Below are 10,817 nucleotides of genomic sequence, written 5' to 3'. Positions count from 1 at the left end.
AAAGGCCTTTTGAAGCGTTTCCCACAGACGATGCCAAATGATGCGTCGCAATCCGGTCACTCCTAGCTGGCACTCGTGTGGCTCCTCGAAGACACTTGAGACTGGGAAGAATAAGAAGAATCCCTTGGGGGGCTACCCGGCGGGACACTCCGATGCTTAAGTTAGTACTCGGTAGAAGCAAGAGAAAGACGAAGGGCTAAGAGTGAGGATAGCGCATTACCACTATGTTCACGGGGTCAGAGATTCAAGAAGAAGCTTCTCTTCTGCCCTGAGGGCTTTTATAGGGACGCTCACATTAGGTCGGGCATAACCGCCACTGGGCTTCTGCCACAGCCGTTACCTGCCAGGGTGGCGCAGGTGGTCATTGTGGCGTACGCTTCGCCCGGGCGAGTGACACGTTTCCAAAGTGGCAGGCATGCCTTTGCCTGTTGAGAGATGTGGACGCAGACTATCGAAAGGACTGGGACTGCATCGTCAGTCGAGGATATGGTGCAGTCTGACCGGTACGGTCTATCAGTCGGAAGCTTCCTGGAGAGCGCTAGTGCGGCTCGTTCGCGAGCTATTTTGTGGCGAGCTTGAAACACTCAAGGATTACTCTTAGTGAAATTGGTCATCGGAATGACTTGTCTGCTAGGGAGCTCGGGCGAGCTAATAACTTTAGCTCGCGAGCTACAGTTGCCTTGGAGTATCTCTTCAAAGATAGCATGAGAAACCCGGAGTTCACCTCGCAGCGGACTCTTCCCCTCGTGAGCTGTAACGTAGCGGACTGCTTCGTGGGCCTGTCACTTGGTCGCTCCGGACTTCAACGCTAGGCTGTCGCTCATGCTAAGTCGGCGTCTACGTGTCACCGTCTCATAGGTTGGGTCAAATCATCCTTCATTAGGGCCCATTTTTGAGGGCCATAATCCGTGTCTTGTAGGCTACAAATCATGCATTGTCAACATCTTGGTTGAGCGTCTCATGTCTTTCTTTGTCTTTTGAGTGTGGATTGGTGCATTACTGTTATCCAGTAAACTGGGTTAGGAATTTCGCACTTTGGATCCGATCAAACGTGGATTACTTAAGTCAGCTTTTGTGGGTCAGCTGATGGATTTTATTTTATTTTTTGTTTTTTAATTGGCCTGATACTCGTTCTTACCACCTTCTAAACTGATGTGTGAGTAATTAATTTACGTGAATGGAGCATGTAAGTTGGACCTCTCTTTTAGTTAGGTCATTGAACAAAAACAGAATTAAGTAACAACTTCTCTATTAGGATCCTCTCTGTGTGATAGAACTAGTAACACTGAACTTTTAATTTAATTCCATCTTGCCCAACAAGTAAGTTGGACCCAAAAAATATTTAATATATATAGCAACCTTGTTATCTATATTTTGTTGTTGTTGTTGGGGTTCTTCTTCACCTTTCTACTTAGTTGTGGAGAGCAGGAAGTAGATGAATGGAATGCTAAGAATTATTTAATTGGGCCTTTCTCCATTAGATTCCAACAACTAACTGGTTGGTGTGCATTGCAACTCTTTGATAATGCTACTGAATTTGAATCTGCTTACCCAACAAAAATTTTTTTATTAAGATAGAAGATGGGAACTTGCTAACTTGCCTGCTGGGTCAGCTTATATATAAATATATGGGTATCTAGGTTGGTTCCAACTTCCAAGTTAGATAGGATTGAAGATGGATCGGTAGGCCCGACTGAAAATGGATTGTGTGCTTGGGTTGTAGCTGGGTTTCGATTTTCAAAAGATAAATTAACTTGGGTGACACCTCAGAACAAGTCAGCAAATGGCCCATCCGGACCTAGCTCCATAATTGATCCCGGTTCCATTACAACTCATGCACCCCATTCTGGAACAAAGGGAAAAAGGGTTGCTTTCTTCTATCCATTCAGGAAGTCCATAAAGAAAGGTTGTTTGATTGTCCCTTTGACCTACTTAACGTGAGAGTTTGGTGTATCTGCCTGTTGAGTCCAACAAAGAAAGTCCATTCACATTCTTATGGGGATGGGGAGATGTGACCCACTAGCACTAGGCCCATGGCCATCATCATAGGAATTCCATTCACACTGGAAAGGTAGAGGCGAGAGCTGGCCTCAGCTAAGACTGGACGACTGGAACAAGACTCTCATGGAATCTTGACCGACCTGATCAATGTGCTCTGTACTTTCCGTGCAACCTGCACTGAAAAGGGAATTTTGTAGGAAATTATATATGCTGTTGGCATGGCTCATTAATTTTCTTTGTTGAGTAATAAAGTTTTGATTGTTTTTATTTTGACAGTTTGACAGGAAAAATATCATCCAAGGGGAGATGCAATTTCAAAGTGGTGGAATGGTCCCAGGACGAAATTCCTTATTTTCTGGCTACGAAGAATTGCCAACATCTCTGTTGAGTGCTGCTCCCTTGTCTTTCTAGTGTTGACTGGAGAATGACTTTTGATTAATCTGTTTTGTGTTTAAAGTGCCATAAGGTACCCATCCATTTGTTGATCAATATCAATAAATCGGCCAGATTGGTTCTAAAGCCTAAAGGGTACTGACTGATTTATTAGGTTGTGATGTCCTGATTAGAGTTGAGAGGTGTTGAATACTGGGAGAATTTGGGTGGTTGTTACAACTTAGAACTTACAAAGAGGGTACGGTATATGATTTGATTAGGAAAGCTGAGCAGTCAAAAGATTTTCGAAATTGTCTAAACTTCGAGTGCGAATATATATGCGATGTTTGCCATTTGATCATCAGTACAAGAATCAGGGAAAGGCAGACAAGGTTAGCAAACACTGCTATCACATGAATACAGTCCATATCCACTCCCTTGTTGAGTTGTTATTTGTAATTCCAAAGAGCCAGGAGTTGTGCTAATGAACCCTTTTGCTGACTTGTGCTACAACTAAGTGGGTTTCCATTGCCGATCTATCTATTAATTATACTCTAACTTTGTTTTAGGGTAAATTACATATAGGTAGCTATATTTTTTGGGGATAGTAACAATATATGCCCTGAACTATCAATTGCAATACTTGGGTATTCTGAACTCTCAAAAATAGACACTTAGGTTCATCCATTAGTTAAACATTACATAATGTCAAAAATACTCTTCTCATGTATTTTTAAAATCATTTTCAGGTGATTAAATTTCTCCCCACGATGACATTCTCACATAAACAGTAAATAATATATTCAATTTTTCTGATGATAGCATTCTTTGATAATGATTTTACTTTGTAAATGTTCTCAAAAATACATAAAAAAAAGTATTTTTGACATTATATAATATTCAACTGACAGAATACTAATGGATAGACCCAAGTGTCTATGTTTGAGAGTTCAAAGTATTCAAATGTTGCAATTGATAGTTCAGGATACCTATCTGTAATTTACCCTTTATTTTATCACTCTGGCCATTCTTCTGCACACATTCCCAACAACTTCCTTCTAGTTTGCACGTCCAAAAGTTGAAATTAGAGGCGTAGCTATAAATGGTGTCTTGACTAACTTAAATTAACCGGGTAGCCTCTTTGATCACATCTAGATCTGCATCCCTGGCATTTACAAGAATACTTTGGGAGGTATTTCTTCCAAGTAGTTGAATGCCTGAAAGCTTTAGGAGATGCACTTACAATGAAACTTTTTTTCTTGGATCATTTTGGTTGATGGGTATGTGAAATTGGGAGGGATATATATATGATGGTAGTAGAAAGTTGCTTTACTTGATGGCTTGATTTGTTTGTTTGTGATGTAAATACAGGCTGGTGTTATTAAACACTCCAATCTGTATTTTTTGGCGTTTGGATGGAGTGTAGTTAAACATCGAAAGTCGAGGTAAAACTTCATTCACCTCGAGTTTTATATCGATAATTTGTGTAAATACAACTTTAATAAAATCGATATAAATATTTAAATTGATACACTTTTCATTTTACAATGGTCCGTAACTTTAATGTTGTGTTTGGCATCGATGCCATTTTCTGAGAAAATGGTGTTATATAGGCATTACATTACAAAAAGTGGTGTTTCAGAAAACATCCTCTTATTTGGTATCATTTTTCCCTAAAAAACGTTGTTTAAGACCATGTCTTGGAAATTGGGAAAGTGTGGTCTAAAGCAATACCAAATGCAATGTTTTCTCAGAAAATAACCTATTGCTGTCAGTAGTGCCAATACTGACCAATACTGAAAACGGTTCTACAATACTGATACCAAATAAAATCAATATTGTTTTCCCAAAAAACAGTCTATGTGACAGTACCGCTTCCAAATAAGAAATAAAACGGTGCTTACAACTCAAACACACCCACCATTTTTATGAGAAAACGGTGCTGTGTTCCCTGCACCCATACCCAACACATATTAAATCAATCGATGTACAACTCCATCGGTATAATTTTACTTTTACACCGCATTCAAATGCAGTCAAAGGCTATATTTGGTTTCCCTCGACTTTCTGATTCTCTAATTTTCTGTCGAAGTCAAACACAGCCTAACATAATTTCTCTTAGATAAAGTCTAACTTAATGCTTGGAGCCCTCTCTTAGCCATCATATGATGTTATACAGACATTTGGGGACAAATGCTTTTTTATTGGGTTAATAGAAAGGACTCTGTGACTGAATATATGACTCAAATTCAACTATTCTGCCAAGCCCAATCAAACCAGTCTGAGCAAGCCCAGACCTGAGCTGAACCCAGACTGTGTTGAATTTAGGTTAGTTTGGGATTGGGTTGACTGTCTTGGGCTTTAATCTCAGGACCCATGACAAGTCAGGATCAGTTCTGAGGTCCAACAATGTCTTAGGGTTGGGTTTGAATTTGTCCTAAGCCCAGCCCAATTCACCCAAGCTTCACTCATATAAAACTTTTTTCTGCAGTCTCCGAATCGTAAATAAATTAAGAAGAAAAGCGATTTTCTTTTTGATGGTTTACGATCTGCTGAGAGTCCAAAAATGATGGTCGAGCTTGTTGGTATCACTTTAAGAAACGGCGATCCTCTGGAGACAAAAAAGAAACCACTTGTCCTTTCTATTGATACGATTTGGTTCGAAATACATATGTTTGGTATTCATGATTGCAATTATAGCTGCGGCACAAAAATGCTTTATAATAAAATCTGAGCAATGTTCTAAACAGCACTTACAACAGTCGTTAGATATGCTTGAAGTCGGAAACTGGGTGGGTTCCAGTAATAAAACACCGGGGTTTTTATTGTTCAGTCCATTTCAATAAGCCTTAATTCTACCCTACAGTTGGGGTAGGTGTCAATTCGGAATTGATGCCATGGGTGGGTATTGATGTTATACGTGGGGGGTATTTAATATTGAATTTAGAATTCTGAAGCGGAGTGTAGTATTATCTTTACCAAAATACCCATGTATGATCCAGAAGTTGAAAACACAAACATTATTTGTCTGGGGACTCAGGATTAGAGGTGTCCACAGTTTGGTTTATTTTGCAAACCAAACCGTGGGCATATTTTGCAAACTGAACCAGTACCACCGGTTTTTGTATTAGTCCAAACTGAAACTAAACCAAAACAAGCGGTTAACCGGTTTTCAATTTTCGGTTTTCTTTTCTTTTGTATTAAAAAATGTTTCCTATCTAAAATGACAAAAATAACAAAGGAAAAAACCTGATTCAAGCCAAGTTTGTCTAAAAACCTACACAACATGATATCCAAAAAAAATGCTTCTTAAGTTTCATGCTTCTTTATCTATAAAAAAAATCACGCTTCTTAATTTCATTCCTAATTCAAGCCAGTTTGTCTAAAATAACTATTCCAAGATTAGCACTTATGAAATTTTTGGGTATTGACCATTGCAGATTTGGCTGATTTGCAGCAAGGCAATTAGTCATAGAACCTATAGAGAAATAGAAGAATCAAAGTAAGAATAATTAAAGTATTCAACTTCAAATCGTTAAGACTAACTGATAGTATAAAAAATGCTTCTTAATAGTCTAAATACCTGACTGCTTTTTTGACAAGGGAATAGCAAGGGGGATTAAACCTTGCTTAGCTCCAACCTCCAAGAGTCAAGAGAAGTGATTGTTTCACCTATTAGCTATTACAAAGCAAATAAGCCATAACCTCTGATTGATTTTTTCATAGGTTAAGCTTCTTGCTTATTATCTATATATCATAAAAGTATTAAACTATTAACCAACATAAAACATTCAATAAAATATCTCTGCAAAAAACATTCAACAAGATATTTCTTTTAACACTTGGCCATTTAACAAGGTTCACAAATCATAAATTTACAACTATAAACATTAAACAACGTCCACAAACATGAAAGTTTAAATTTAATGAGATCCACAAGACCACAACCATAAACATTCAATCATCAACAACAATAAGAGGATGCTCCTCACTGATACATGATATTTCTACAAAAAATATTAAGACAAACACAAATTAGAATTAATATAACAAAATAAAAATGAAGAGGAAAAATAAAATAAAAAACAAAAAGCTTACCTGAATCCATACTCTCAAGTTCTTCTAAACTCTCCTCTAAATGAAGGTAGCCATGTGATATTTGTAGCTAATCTTGTCCACAAATGATAGTTTCCACCATTCTTGGAGTTAAAGAACTACGGAATGAATCAAGCACACATCATCCAGTACTAAAAGCCAACTCAGATGCAACTGTAGATACAGGCATAGGTAACACATCTCGAGCTATCATAGGAAGTACTTGATATTTAGACGATTAACTTTCCACCAAGCCAATATGTCAAATGATTTATTTTTCGAATCTTCACATTCCTCCCCTAAATATTTATCCAATTCTGTTTTAGTATCTACACCTCATTGACCTGTTTTTTGCTTTTTATACAATGCATTCATAAAATCAGCAACATCTTCTACACTATCAACTTCCATCTCATTTGTATCTTGAATTTAATTGCTTGGTTGAACATTGTGAGATGACTTAGCTAAACTATAAAATTTAAACATGGAGACCAAAACATGTTTCACCCTCTTTCTCAACACTTGAGCATTATCAACATCATATGATTCATTAATAACCCAATCCACATACTCCAATTTACATCGAAGATCAAGAACCACTACAATGAACAACATAATGTTGATATTCCTCACATTTGCCCAATACTTTTCAAACTTATTTTTCATCTTGGAAACCATCAAACTAACACTAAAATCATCACTAGTACACTTCCTAGAAATAACAAGCCCAATACCATAAATTTCTTTCATGTATTCATTTCCATTTATATAAAGTGACCCAGACAATTTCAATGTAGTTTCATAGAAAATTTTAAGAAAAATGAAGCAAGCACTGAGCATATTCCCAATCATCATCATTAGAAAAACCCTTATTTTTTGAACTAGTAAGCTCCTTTACGTACTTACTATCAACGGTCTCTAACAAATCAAATGCCTTCTGAAATTTTAAAGTAGATTCCAACATCAAATAAGTAGAGTTCCACTTAGTATCAACATCTAGGCAAATAAAACTCTTACTCTCTATCTTTTCTTTCTCTACATAATCCTTAAACCTTTACAATCATGATGGAAAAAACCTTGCATACTTTACTGCAAAACGGATCTTAAATATAGACTCATCCAATTCTGATAACCCCTCTTTGACAATTAAACTCAAAATATGTGCACCACATCTCATATGTAAGAATTCACTCCTTAAAACACTTCCCTTCCAACTGTTGAGTCTCTTTTTCAAGTATTGAATTCCCACATCATTTGAACTTGCATTGCCTACTGTTATAATAAAAACTCTTTTGATGCCCCAATCAAGCAAGTATTTCTTAATTGCCTTACCAATCACTTCTCTTGAGTGACTGGAAATTGGATAAAAATTTTAAATTTTTTTATACAATCTCCAATCATCTATGAAGTGAACAGTGAGACACATATAACTAAGATTTTGATAAGATGTCCATGTGTTTGTAGTAAGGTAGATCATTGATGGCAATTTCTTGAAATATTTTTTCAACTTCCTCTTCTCCTCCATAAAGAGATCATAACAATCTCTAGTTATTGTTTGACATGAAGGGACTATAAATTGTGGTTGCATGGTACCACAAAAGTCACAAAACCCCTCTCATTTCACATGCTTAAAGGGCAATTCATCTACAATAATCTTTCTAGCAAATGCCCTTCTACAATCTTCTTGGTCAAATTTGTAAGTTACAAGTATTGGTGTGATGTATCTCCCACCTCTTTTGCATTTTCATATGAAGATTTCAAAGTTTTTTGTTTCTTGTCCACATTTAAAGGTTACTTCCTACATCTAATCAAGTGATTAATCAAGCAAATTTGTACCACTTGTACTAGGACAAGCTAAGTCCTTACCACAATAGGTACATGATGCTCTTTGATCATTTTTAACTTGGCAATCTATCTTAGTGAAGTGATTCCACACCCAAGATTTTGTTTTCTATAAGTAGAAGAAACAATAACCTTTGAATCAACCTCCATAATAGGTGGATTTGATGCATTCTCATCATCACTTTGTGGTTTAGGAGGAGGAATTGTGCTTGTGTTATTATCACCCATACTTAACATCTAATAAAGAAAATGGATGAATAAGAATGAATGAATAAGAAAAATAATTAATAAGAATGAATAAGCATGAATGAATAAGAACAAAAATGAATAAGTATTAAATCTTAGCTTAAATATTCATTCAAATTTTATTGTTTTTATGAAACTCTATTGTACAAATTGGTACAACTCATTGTAAACATGTCTTCAAAGACAAATTCATGTACATAATGACTAGTTAACAAACAACATTCTATTTGAGTATTTCTTTCCTTTCTTTTTTTTTCCTTATGGAAAATAAAGCAAATTAACAAACAACTTGTTTCATTTTAATACAATTGGGTTTCAAGAAGCCCCAAATCAATGAGAAAGGAATTATCATAATTCATAAAAAAAGAAAAGCAAGTGAGAAAGGGAGAATTATGAAATAGTCCTTCAAGCCATTTCCTAAAATTAGTATCACTGGAGGACTTTTCCCACAACTTTCTCTTTCTTACTTGTTTTTAAAGAAACCAAACACAGTATAAACAAACATCCTCCCCACCCTACACAAAAAAAAATTGGGAATTTTCAAGGCCTAAAAAATTTTCAAGAAAAAGAATGAATAAGTATAAACAAACATGAAACAACCATTGTTGAATATACAAAGCAAGTAAGCAACTGTTCCATACTTCCATTGTTTTGAGAATATACAAACAATAATATACAAAGCAAGTAAGCAAACAAGAATATAAAAAACACATATTTTCTCAAACAAATGAATAAGTATAACCAAACACAAAGCTTGTTCCATGCTTCCATTTGTTTTGGGAAAATATATGTTTTTCTTACTAAATACTAATGTTAATGTGGAAATTTTAGAAAGAAGATAACAAGAATATACAAAGCAAGTAAGCAACTATTTAATATGAATCATCGGGGCAACACTACTTGATAGGAAAACAAATAAACAAAAGGAAAGAAACCCACATGTTGCTTGACCCTGGTCTTCTGTGGTCTCCCAATCTACCTGCACAGAAGAGGTATTTGCACAAAATCATATTAAAATCAAATTCACTTGGATGTGATTAAGCTCTAACAACAATTGATGTCGAAACTCAAAAGAATGGATAAAAAAATCACTATTTAGTGGAACAAATCTGTATTGCCTAAAGCTGTATAAAGCATCCACAGTTGCGGATGACATCACAGTTCATAATTAAATTTGCTATCATCTTAGCTCGAGTTAAAATCTTATTAGATATATTCTTTACACTCACACTTATAACTAAGATATCCATAAGAAGTAATGAGACTTTAATAGGTTTCCAATAGAGGTTGGTAAGGGAGAAGACATTAACATTAGTATTCAAATTATTTAAGAGGTTTGACCTGCAGACCTATTTGAACTTCTGGAGTGGTACCGTTCAAATTTGAACGGTATCATTCAGACATTCATATTTTAAACAAATAGGTATATCATTCAGATAGTTGCTTACTTGCTTAAATAGGTATCATTCATTCAGACATTCATATTTTAAACAAATTTCATATCAACTATTTTAACTAAAAAAAATCATTTACCAGCAAATCTACCACTGTTGAACTGTAAGGGAGAAGAAAACCAGAGCCTAAAGATTCAGATTCAGAGAATGAGAAGAATGGGGGGAGAAAGAGAACCAGACCACAACAACGACATGGGAGAAATAGAACCGGTCGACGAGCGACGACAATAACGATTGGAGAGGAGAAATGGTTCGGTTCTGTCTGAGTCACTGAGTGTCTGTTGATCTGTTCTTGTTTTCTTTTAGAAACAAGAAGAAAGATAAATAGATAGTCATACTAGACGACGGCGATGGGAGAGGAGTGGTGGCAACAGCTACGATTTCTGGTTTCTGCTGTTCAAACAAGAAGAAAGAAGATTAGAAGAGGCCAGAGGGTTTTGGGGTTTGAATGTTTGATAGAAAACAGAAGTATTCATTTTTTTGGGCTTGGGCCGAGAGAGAGAGGCGTTGGGGGCTGGGCCGCTAGGGCGGAAACATATTAAAATAAAACAAAAATATATAATATATAAAAATTGGTCGGTTTAGTTAACCGTCGATTTTTTATAGATTAACCGAAAACTGAACCGACCGATTTAGTTAACCGGATTTTTTAGATCGATTTTTTCAATTTTTTGATTCTTAGGAACACCCCTACTCAGGATCTCCTACCCATAAAACACTACCTCCGTGCATTGGGAACATCTCCCCATATATATCTCTGCGATGTTATGTGGGTAGGTGTGGGTGGAATTATCGTGGGTAGAAAAT

At 36.1% G+C, this 10,817-nt stretch overlaps 1 long non-coding RNA gene across 2 annotated transcripts; it reads right to left on the bottom strand.

Moving 5' to 3' along the window:
• Positions 1-6,222: 6,222 nt before the first annotated feature.
• On the bottom strand, positions 6,223-10,500 carry LOC104585620 (uncharacterized). 2 transcript variants are annotated; one of them, XR_016081007.1, is made up of 3 exons: positions 10,090-10,500; positions 6,472-9,535; positions 6,223-6,380 (listed from the first exon to the last, which is right to left on the bottom strand). It is a non-coding gene; the product is annotated as an uncharacterized LOC104585620 (long non-coding RNA). The 2 variants fall into 2 exon arrangements; XR_016081008.1 differs by having other exon boundaries at positions 10,191-10,500.
• Positions 10,501-10,817: the final 317 nt, after the last annotated feature.

The sequence above is a fragment of the Nelumbo nucifera genome, chromosome 1, assembly GCF_055504915.1.
Source record: "Nelumbo nucifera cultivar China Antique chromosome 1, China Antique-T2T, whole genome shotgun sequence".
Lineage (NCBI taxonomy): Eukaryota > Viridiplantae > Streptophyta > Magnoliopsida > Proteales > Nelumbonaceae > Nelumbo > Nelumbo nucifera.
Note: the sequence above shows the minus strand (reverse complement) of the source record. Positions and strands in the feature narration are given on the sequence as shown.